The sequence below is a fragment of the Mastomys coucha genome, chromosome X, assembly GCF_008632895.1.
Source record: "Mastomys coucha isolate ucsf_1 chromosome X, UCSF_Mcou_1, whole genome shotgun sequence".
Classification (NCBI taxonomy): domain Eukaryota; kingdom Metazoa; phylum Chordata; class Mammalia; order Rodentia; family Muridae; genus Mastomys; species Mastomys coucha.
Window position 1 is genome coordinate 5,229,847 of NC_045030.1, and position 11,763 is coordinate 5,241,609.

At 43.1% G+C, this 11,763-nt stretch overlaps 1 long non-coding RNA gene across 1 annotated transcript; it reads left to right on the forward strand.

Annotated features, from left to right (window-relative positions):
• The first annotated feature begins 407 nt into the window (after positions 1 to 407).
• Positions 408 to 9,906, forward strand: LOC116091604. Its single transcript, XR_004119074.1, has 3 exons — positions 408 to 454; positions 7,971 to 8,140; positions 9,770 to 9,906. It is a non-coding gene; the product is annotated as an uncharacterized LOC116091604 (long non-coding RNA).
• The last annotated feature ends 1,857 nt before the right edge of the window (positions 9,907 to 11,763 follow it).

An 11,763-nucleotide genomic window follows, 5' to 3' on the forward strand; every position in this document is an offset into this window, starting at 1 on the left:
ATAGACATGACTTATTCAGGAATGGGGACAAAGAGATAATTGGGACAGCCTGTGTCTGAGATGGATGGTGTTTGACCTGACTTGTAAAGCTTGAATAGAAGTTGGAAAATCAGACAGGATCATGAAAAGTAGAACAAGGGCAGAATCCCAAAGGTGGGGCCCCTAAGGGTACATTAGAGCCAGGCCCAGAACAGTACCTCTAGAACTTCCTGAGGTGTTTAAACTTTGTTCTACATGCCACAGTTTTTAAACAGGGTGGTGTCAGAAGGATAACCGAGTCTTTAGAATGTCTACTGTGGCCATATGAGGAAGCTGGAATGGAGGAGGAGGAAACGGAGTTCACAGAGAACATCCAGAAGGCAGCTGCCGGATTTCCCATGAGTAATTCTAGAACCCAGAAAGATTGTGAGAATCAGTGATGTCAGAACCAGAAAAGGCCTATGTTGTGAGGCAGGTAATTCCCCTCCTTATTGGTCACATGGGCTGGTTATGTATGAAGGGTGTTGGTATTTGAGTAGGCCAAAAGAGGGAGAGGATTTGGGAAGGGCCATGGTGACAGGAAGGGTGTTTTCATCATACACCTGCCAAAAGAAATGCATGACTCACTGGATGGGATGCCTGATTGTCCAGAAGATTTTACAGTCCCCAGTTATCCTGGCTCCTATCTACTTCCGTAATTCCACACAGCCCCAGAGGCAGGCCAAGTGCCAAGGGGTGGGGTCCACACTACCTCTTCACAAATGTAAATAGTATCTACACCAGCCATAAGTATATTGCAAGGGAGTGCCTTTGTAGGAGGTACTCACTAGAGGAAGACTGATAATGAGCAGATAATAAAGCCTTTAAAAATTAACTTACAGTAATTGTACAGAATAATATCATCTCCAACTCAAATAACCTGGCTTGTGTACGAATTAAGTTTGAACAGTCCTGAAAAATAGCAAGGTAGTTCCTGTTTAGAGAGTGGTCACTGTTCAGAGAGCTAAGTTAGGTACACAATTCATGATCTGCTCTGTTCTCCAGAGCGGTCACGTCCAATGACAAATTTTTGCTCCACTGTACAGATGGAAAAGTAAGGCTGAGAGGGTTCTAATGGGCCCATAATCAAATGGAGTCTAGAAAGATTCTCCCCACTCAAACTGGCAATGTCTGACCAGTATACATGTTTTCTTTGTTAACGACCAGAAAGGAAAGATGATCATGCTAGATGAAAGAATGCTTCCCTTTCCCCAACACTATAAAGCACTTCCCAATAGAGAAATCATTCTGAGAGCCATATTTTGTTGCTGGACCTTTTAAAAATCCAGCCATTGTGGGAATTGGGATAGTAAGAAGACCAGGGCTGGAACAGCATTTAACAGTGCCTGATATTCTGTTTGCTTCAGCTGATACTTAACAGTCCAGTGGTTAGAGGATGCAAAATAATTATTCAGTATAGCCCGAAGATTGAGTGATAAAAGGCAACTTTGGGCTGCTGATTAAATTGTTTATTTAAGCACAAGTTCAGCTCTATCTTCAGCATAATATGATGTAGGAAGAAGATAGGTATCTGTCCTCAAAAAGAGACACTGGCAGGGGCAGCACCATGCCCCACTTCTGCTCACTACCACTGCAGCTCTGGGGCAGCCTGCTGTGTCTTTGTTTCCTGTTTGTCTCTGGATTTTGTGAGGCTGCGATTAGACTAAGAGACAGAATTGATAGCGCTCTTTGTCCAAGCTCTGCCCTTTGAGAAGCACAAGAAGCTGACGACTATTATTTTGAAGCAGTAAGGATGAAGGCAGAGAGTGTCCTAGAGTCTGGATCTCTTGATTTCTGGTCTCTTATTCTCTATATTGTCGTGTGTGTGTGTGTGTGTGTGTGTGTGTGTGTGTGTGTGTGTGTGTGTGTGTGTGCGTGTGTGTCTTTACAGAACATATTTTTGTCTTTAAACCGTTCTTGTTCTTTTTTGAATTCCCCAGTCTTATGGGGGAAAAAGACTTTGATTTCTGTTTTTAGTTTTCCTTTATTTTCTCCCCTCTCTATCTTAGAACATGCAAAGTTTCTAAGTAATGCATACTTTAAACCCTTAGTTTGTCAATGCTTTGAATATATGAGAACTAAACTTTCTAGGAAACTTCTAGATCAGTAGTCAGAAAACTATAGTCCTTAGACTATATTTTGGTAAATAAATTTTATTGGGACATGGTCACCTGTGTAGTGATATGTTTGGTTTCTTTCAAAACAGAAATGTTATGAGAATGTTTCGATGATAATCCCAGGTGTGGATATATGGGGCTGCTTCAGATTGTCCACAGCACCTGAGTATGATTTGTCATGTGTTCTGGCAGGGGTGTAATTTGGCCAGCTGCAGGTTGTTTCTGCAAGTGTATGTTTAAAATTCTGAGAACTCTTGAGAGGGTATATAAATGCTAGAGCCCAGAAAGGCTGCTGGTTCCTGATTGCTAGTTGCTGGTGGCCAGTGGTCAGTGGCTGGTTGCTGATGGTTGGAGTTATCCTGATGAAGAAGATCAAATTTCCTGAAGGAACTCAGTGCCCTATCCAGCAGAAAACCGTCTAATGATACTACTGTCTTTCCCCTCTAGGGTTGGGAGATTGGAAGGGATAAGGATGGAGAAGAATGGTAGAAATAGGAACCCATAAAGTAGCCAAAAATCTGGCTACTCCCCACCTTCATTTCCTGTACTTGCTTTTGTGTTTAAATGGCAATGCTTGGGAGTTGCAACAAGTAATGTACACCCAGCTCACAAAATCAAATATATTTAATAACTGGCCCTTGACAGAAAAACTTTAAGAAACAGTGTCCTAGGCACAGATCCTACAGACTTAATTCTAATTTGGGTCACTATAGCTTCCAAGGGGAACAACAGGAAACTAGAATCCTGTTTACATAAAGCCATTGGCAGCATGAGAATTCAACAAGAGTGTCATGGGCTACTTAGTTAGGATTGATTTTCTAAGCTTCCACTTTTTGACATTTTAAAAACTAAGAAAAACTCACATTCAGTTGACTCTACCACTTTTAAATCAGCAGTACCCCTTCAGCTGATATCTACAGTGAGACATCTTGGAGATAAGCCTGCACTTCCTACTCACTTCCCTATGTACCTGGGGCACTTGTGGCTGTGGTCTGAAACATCTTGCTCCAGTGGAGTCTTATCTTGTCTCTAGCCACCTTAGTGTCATTTGGACTTGTGTCAACTCTACCCCACTATAAATAACTATTCTTTCTTCCAAGAAGTTCCTGGAATGAAGGTATCGAGTATGGCATTTTCTTCCCTTGATTTCATTGCACTTGTTGTCATCAGAGTCCATCTCTCAGCTTCCTTTCCTCAGCAAGGAAGCTGAGGCACACAGTTACGCAGTCTCTACCAATCATTTTCTTTTCCCTCTTTATTTCTTTGGCCATAAATAAGCCTTTCTTTTCTTTCTATACAATTTCATTACCCCCCCCCCACACACACACACATACACGCTTCTATATTACCATCTGTTTACCCCTTTGTGTGTGTTATTTTGTATTTTGTTCTTCTCTCCCACCCAGGGCACCTAGTCTATTCACGGCTATAATGCTCCCATTCAGTTCCTCAGACTGACATTAGAGTTCTCTGGATTCACCTGTAAGGTGAGTTCCTACTGAAAACTATTTGGGTCCAAGTTGTTAAATGCACTGAGAAGATCCTATACATCTATTTTAACCCTCACATCTTGGGACGTCTCAGCTTGATTGGTAGAGATGAGCATGGGATTTTGCCATTGTCTGCACCTAAGGAAAGCCAGTCCAGCAACTTGTTGGATCCAAGGCTTATAACGTGGAAAGAGAGGTAATGTCTGTTATCCTAGCTAGAATGAGAACAACATTCTCATTCAAATTCAAAATCCTAAGGCCACGGAGTTTCTCAAAAAAGCAAAGCTAACATGAACTATTAGACACTTAGAATGTTCTAGCAGTACTGGGGCTTTTAACACCTTACTCTGCAGGGCAGCTTGACCTAGAGAGATGTGCTGCCTTCATGAGTTCATAAGTGAAAGAGAGAGTGTGTGTATCAGAGAGGGGGGAAGAGAAGGAGGGAGAAAGAGAGGGAGAGAGAGGGAGGAAATGATTCGTATAAGATGGGCGCTTCCCACAGATTCCCTTAGGCAAACCCCAGATGTCACAAGATATAGAAGCCCAAAGTCAAAGTCTTTTGGTAGGTATGTACCACAGTAGTAAAATCAGAACTCTGTTTCCCAGAATTCTTTCTTTTCCTCCTCTATTTGGGATAGTCCTGAAAAGAAATGGGTGTATGCTTTGAAGATGAAAGTAAAGGAGAGGCCATGTCTCTACAGTGAGAGTCTGAAGGTCACATGTGTGTCTTCATGGATCTGGAGGCTCACCTAGATGTGGGCAGCTGGCAGTCCTGCAGATCCTCAGGTGTCTGTCAGGTCCCCTCCTTGACATTACTGGAGTGCTAGGGTCTATTGTGTTTGCATCTGTATAGTGGAAGGCAGCAATTTAACTTACAAGTCAACTGCACTGGTAAAGTTGGAGGTGATAAGAAACTGATACATTTCCCATCTATCCAGGTAGATGTTTGTCTTTTTTTTTTTTTCACATCATCTTGTTTCCTTCTCCCCCACCACACATCCTGACTGCCAGTCCTACTATCTTTAGGCCCAAGACCAAATGTGGATCGACTGACACAGAGATTCCTTACTCAACTCCCACAACTGTTGAAGGCTCCATCTCTATCAGAAAGTCCTTATTGTAGAATCTCATAGTGCTTTCTGTTTCTCTGGATGATGCCATCATACAGCCCTACTGCAGGACCCAGGTCCCCAGTCTTCTAAGACAACAAGCTTCCTGTTTTCCTTGTCATCTCCACTTAGAGACTATGCCTGCATAATACACTGTGCTAGAGTTGATGAATACTGACAATCAAATAGGGAAGTTCTGGTTAGGAAGGTCTTTAAGGTACTTGAGAACCCATCATCAGAATGGCTGAGTAAGCCCTGAGTCTCCTCTTATGATATGCAGGATAGACATTGTTTGTGAAACTCTGAGCCAGGGCCATTGAGTCCAGGAGTATAACAGACAATGAATCCATCTCAGGTACTTAGGCAAGAAAAGAGTCCAGAAAGCAGTTCATTCTCTCCAGAGGCATGTCCACTTCCATGTGGTAAAAGGTAATGGTAGTGAGGTTAATACTGAATGTATTTTAATTACTTGGCTTATGAAGAGCTAGGGGAAATGAGAATGTACTACCTCTACAGTGAGGCAGAGGGTATAGTTGGGAGATGCCTTCAAGTGTCTCTATTTCCTTTGATATGATCAACCACAAGAGACAGTATTGGGAACCCCACTGAGAGGATGGTGGCAGAGGGTTGTGTCTGTGGTCTGCAGTGCTTCAGAACAGTAACTCTACTTGTGGTGCATTGAAATGAAGGTGATCCAAGGAAGCAGGGGGCAGGCCATCACCCTTTGCTGCTTCTTAATTAAAGAGCATCACATGAGCAATGTGTTAGTTAATGGAGAAGCAGTCCTACAGGCTACAGCAGAACAGTCTGCTTATACAATGCTTATACAATACATCTGCTATAATGCTCTGTGAGTCTCATCCTGCTCCACTGGCTCTCAGGGTGCACTTTGGTTGTGCCAAACATTAATCCCTCAAGGATGTTTGCCTGTAATGCTTTTTTCTGTCAGGCTCTCTTGCTTCAGGGAACCGGCTAGAAAGATTCTTGTTTTCACTTCCTACCATTGCTCAAAAGTCTCTTCAAATCAATGAGGACCTTCTTGACAATCCTATTGTATATGCATTACAATCTTAGCCTCCTCCATCTCTTTTGCTGTGAGGTAGTCTTATTAATGGTATAAGTGAGTAATGAGCACAGAATTTGACTAGAGAATTGCTGCCTGTATTCTTACAGCCAAATGGTGGCACAAAGTGGGCACTGGGAGCTTTGGATCCCCTGTTGTATGACACCTCCTGGAGTAAAGATCTGAAGACTTCAATACGAATTGTGCCCCCTGGAGTTGTTTATCTTGGCATTACGGCACCCCATATTTCTGGAAAGGGTGCAGGCAGTATTTCCCCTTTGTTCCCCTTCTTGATCTACTGGCCTCTCTAAAATCCTTTCAGCAGTTTCGAATTCAAAACCACCTCCTATTCTGAACCTAGCCTGGGTCAGAATGGAGAAGCCAGCATGAAGAATTAGGGTCACTTTGTTAGCAGTTTACCTGGATGGCTTGTTTTGCAAAGATGTGAGAAAGGATCTTTATGTATTGCTTGCCCTGGTTTCAAGGAGTCTACTCCAAACTTCAGGATATGACTTGCTTTTCCTTCTTCAGGTAGGCTTGTTTATAAAAAGGGAAACATTTGCTTGCTGGGCTCAGCAGATTTGAGACACATGGTGGGAATGGCTGTTTATTTGTCTTTTGATCACAAAAGCTTAGAGTTTCACTCCCGGGCTGAAGGTCTTGAGGCTCTTCATATCTTTCCCCTGAGGCTTTAATCTCCCTTCTGACATTGCTTTTGCTCATGTGGTGTGCCTGGGAGTTGAGAGAACTGAGTGGGCAGCCGGGAGCACGTGAGGGGAAGGCAGGGTGCACTTTCGGGGGAAGGAGGTGGTGGTGGTGAATGGGGGGAGGGGTGCTTGCAGGTGGACAAAGATTCTCAGGCCTCTTCAGAGTCTCTCCTTTGTGTGACCTTCCTCCAGGGACTGTAGTTTCTTTTGAGATCAACTCCAACACCTACCCTCTCTCTTCCCTTTGTCCTTCAAACGACTAAAAGGATGGGGAAACAAACTGAAAACAAAACAAACAAACAGCAGGGGACATTTATTCTGAGGAATGACTCTCCTATTTGAAGCCACAGCTAATCATTTGCCTTTCATGGGATCTGAGAGGTGGGAGTGAGGGGAAGATGGGTGAGGGTGGCAACCCTCTTATCTTAATAGATGAGGGCGAGGCCATCTTCAGGCCTTCTGAAGGCCAGTCTGAACAGTTTCTCTGTTGCCGGGCCAGTCTCCTCACCCCTTGTAGTGTGACACCCCTCTCAGGTCTGAACAGTTTCTCTGTTGCCGGGCCAGTCTCCTCACCCCTTGTAGTGTGACACCCCTCTCAGGTGGTTTTCGGGGCACCCCACAGATGTGCGCAATGCTCACTGCCATGAGAAACCCCAGTGAGCAGAAACAAGCTGCTTGGAATCAGCATGCTGCCCATGCTGCCCATGCTGCCCAACGCTCCCCACAGCGGGACTCATGGGAAAAAATGAAACCCAAATCGCTCCTCTGGTAGGCTTCTCCCTCCTTTTCCTATCAAACACAGAAAAAAGCCAATTCTGTAAGTATCAAGAGTGAACTACAGTACCTTATGGTGAGGCTTTCAAGAAGGCCACCTGGGGCCTCTTCCTGTTCTCATTCTGGGCCAAGGAGGAGCAGGGCACCTCCAACTAGGACTTTGATCATGTCTCCTCTCTTGCCTTTGCAAGGAGTCCGATAGCCTTTTAGGATATGTGGCTGCACCCATGTCCCACCCCTTTCTTGACACTTGGCCCAATGAATACTTGGGTGCCGGGTGACCTCAAGAGACCATGAACCAGTTTTGAACCTTATCCCTCAAGACATTTAGCTTCCTGATAGATTTGGAGAGGTCTGTCTTTTAAAGATTAACAAAATAAAATAAAAAGTCCTTCATTCACAGAGGTGATTTTGCTCATGTAGAAAAATATAAAGGCAAAGGACAAAACTCCGAGAGCAAACCTTTGTGCTATCTGAGTCTTCTGGAAAAAGAAGGCAGGTGGGGTTCATGCTCGAGGCAGGAGCTGCTTGTGCAGAAATGGAAATTCTCCCTCGCCTTTCCTTCCACACTTAGTTGCTTCATTATATTTTCAGGCGAGTGAGTCATGGGTTCCTGGTGCGCAGTGCTGTCTTTTTCAATTAATGCTTTTCACAGAAGTTCAGGTTTTAAACATCTCCCCCTCTCTCCCCAGGTCTGTTACATTTCCCAGAATGGTTCCCAGCTCTGGAGATAATTCCTTTTCGGAGAACCTACATTTCTCACCTGCTGATTGCAATTAGCCACTGCCAGCTGGGGCCTGGTGTGCAGCTGAAAAGCTAACAAGAAGTGGGGACCACGCAGAACCCAGACAGGGCATAGGAGGTGCATAAATAAGAAATGGTGCCCTTGTTTACGAGATGCTTCTGTGAATTCAGGGCTTGCTGACCCTTTGTACAGCCCTCCCTCTTCAAGCGCTGGGCTGCCCATCCCTATTCTATTTTTTTAATCTCTCAGTTTGTAGCCTACACTTAACATTACAGTCACGAAATTACTACTAAGTACATTTTGTTAGGTAATAAACAGCCTTGCAAGAAAAAAAATTAAATCCAACTAAGTCTTCTCTTCTAGTGTTTGTGAGCTTTGGTAGATTTGGGCGTTCCTTACACGCAGGTCTTATAGCTAACCTTAACTATGATGAGTGTTGGCAGTGTTTAAAATAGCCTTAGAGACCCATTGTCTGACACCCCCATTCTATAGCTGGGGGCACTGGATCCAAGAGGGAGAGATGGCTCCTTTAAAGTCTTATAGGAAGTTTCAGAGCTGTGTAAACTCCCTATCTACTGATTTCTAGTGTGGGGCTGAAGCGCTGCCTTGCCTCTGGTCTTTGTGGTAGCTATGCTGTAGAGCTTATAAGGAAAGCATGCAGATGATTGTCCTTGGAAAGAAAGCAGAAACCTAAGCAATGTAGTTACCAACCCACAGCAAAACCTTTTGACCATGGATCAGACCTGGCCCCTGGCCCAACATCATACCCCTGAGCATCATCCAGGGTTGATTCTGTTTCTATAGCTCACAGCTGTTGGACCAAATCTCTTCTCTAGTCTCATAAAAGTAGTGTTCTCATCCTTTCAGGAAGCCTTGCCTTTGTATGACAAAAGTGGAAACAAACTCCTAAACAGGGTTAGATAAGTAGCTTGTTCCTGGTAGCTCTTCAGTGTGTAGAGGAATCAGCCTATTTACATCTATGACTCCTGGAACAACCACACTTGCTTGGTAGATTTGAGCCTAATCTTTTCCACCTTTTGCCACTCAGAAAGTGGAGCAGATCTCTGTTGGATTCATCTTCCTCTAGAGAGATGGCCATATATTAGGGTCCAGTAGTAGCTAGGCTTCTATACAGCAGGCAGTAATAAAAAGAGCCTGGATCTTGGAATCTAACCCCAGCTGTTGTATGGTAGGTATGTGTCCCAGCTCTCCTTTTTCATTTATAACATAGATACTTGTAGTGCTTGTTACTCCATTTTCTATTGCTATAACAAAATACCCGAGGCTGAGCTTTTTAAAAACTCATAGTTTTGGAGTTCTAGGAGCATGGCACTGGCTTCTGCCTAGCTTCATAGTAGATGGTCTCACATACACCTTCACACATCGGAATATGTGTGGAAGGGTACATACTGCAAAACAGGAACAGAAAAAGAGCAAGTCTTTGTCTTTTATAACAACCCATTCCCCAGAAAACTATCCAGAGGTCCCTTGAGTGCTACATTAATGTCTTCAAAGGTCAATGATTCCTGCGACTTTGCTGCATTCTGTTTGTTCCTACCTCTTAAAGAGTCTACCTCCTCAGTCCTAGTATAATGGACTCACAAAAATTTGGGAGACAAGCTACATTTAACATATAGCACAACACATAGTGCACTGGGCTTTCTGAAAGAATAAGGAAAAATAAACAGGTAAAAAATAGTTTTGTTTTGTTTTTTAAATAAGTCTTTCTGTTCTTTCCCTCTACAGCCAACTCTCCATTTTACTGATGAGGAAAACTGAGGCCAAGTGAATTAAAGTTATCCAAGTCCACAGGCTACTTTACTGCTTCAACTCAGGGGAGAAACCTCAATGAACTTTATTAATACAAAGTCCAAAGAAATGAGGGTCTGCCTGCTGGTAAATGTTGTATAATTGGCTAAGTGCTTGGAGGTGAGATGGTGAAAACAAAGATCTGATTTTTGTCTTAACATCACTTTAGATTCACATACAACTATAAGAAAGAAAGTCTCTCTTGAACCATCTCCTCATTTCCCTCCAGTGCCTACATCTGGCAAAACTGTCCCAGGCAGGATATCTATAGGATAGAATCAACCAATCTTTGTGTTTTCCCAAGTTCACCATACTCGTTTGTCTTTATTTAGTTTCATGTCATTTCATTGCATGTATTCCCCAGCCACTGTCACAATCAAGACCCAGAACAGTTCCATCAGCACTGCTGAATAAAGGACTGCTCTACTGCCATCTCCATCCTTCCTTACCTTGTCCTGTCCTTAAAAAGCTGACAGTCTCTAATAGGCTCTCTTCTATTAAAACTGCACTATTTCAAAAAGCCATACCATATGTGCAACACAGTCTCATACAGTTTATATTGTATTTTGAATACAGGAATATTCATCCCATATTACCCTCTCTTAACCTCTTTTTACTGCCTATGGCCCTCTTCTTTTCCAAAGTACATCTTCTTTCTTTTATGTTGTTATAATAATAATGCACTGAGTTTAATTGGGATTGCTTGCATGTGCATGGGCATGGTTGTGGAATTATTTTATTGGATCATGTGAAAACTACTGAAAGTAAAAATGAGTCCCCTTTCTAGAAGCTATTAATTGCCAATAGCCCCTCAACTGAGGCAGAGCCTTGGCAGCCTCTCTTGCATCAGTGCTAGAATGTCAACAAGCTAGCTCTTGTTCAGATCTTGTGCAGGTAAACACAGCTATTGTGAATTCAGAGTGCATGACCAAAGGACAGCGTTTCACAGCACTTTTTCCCATCCTCCAGCTCTTATGTTCTTTCTTCCTTTCATCTGTGATGATCCTTGAGCCTTGTGAGTGTGTTGGAATGGTGAAGGCATCCCTTTTAGTGCTGAACACTCAACCATTGTCTATTTAGTACTTTCATCAGCTATAAGTCTTGCCATTAACTGCTGTCCACTGCATAAAAGAAACTTCACTGAGCAAGGTTGAAAGTAGCACTGGCCTATGTGTATAACCAGTTTGAAGACTATTTGACATCATGTCCATTTAGCAAAACAACAGTGATTGACTTTCCCCCTCCATAGCCACTGGCTTTTGACAGGTGTTTACAGTACCAGGCATGAAATATTTTTGTGAAGAAGTCCTCAAATCCAATCCAAGAGCAGTTGATTATGACCAATGAGTCATTCCACTATTTCACCTGTGCTGGGAAAGACTATTGATGTCTCTTCCCCCAGCTGTATTCATAGAACCTACCAGTGCTAGGAAATCCAGCCAGCAGGGAGTAGCTCCCAGCTCAGTTCAAACCTGAATTCTCCATGTTCTATAACCAAAGTCTGAGGTGTGTTCAGCAATAGAGTCTTCCGGTCTAGTTCTGGTAGGGAACCAGGAGTAGTAAAATGAGCTTATATTGTTTGGGTGCCAAGGACTTATAGGAAAGTACCCAATGCCTAGAACCAGAATTTTTATTTAATAGCCTATAGACTAAGGCTATTGACCACTCATGCAGGGTACCAGAATTCAAAATGCTTTACAATGTTTACACTTTTAAACATTAGCTTACAAAATAGTAGGTTTGCATTTAGCTTTCTCATACACTCTTAGTTTTGGTTAATCCTCATTCTTGAACTGTTCCTCTCTTCCATCTCCCCACACCATCCATACTTAAAGCTTTGTGTCTCTACTTCATATCACCTGTGTTCTATTATTCTTTTCCAATGTTAAGATCTCTTCTCTTCTCCCCTCTCATAGGTCCTTTCTAGCTTT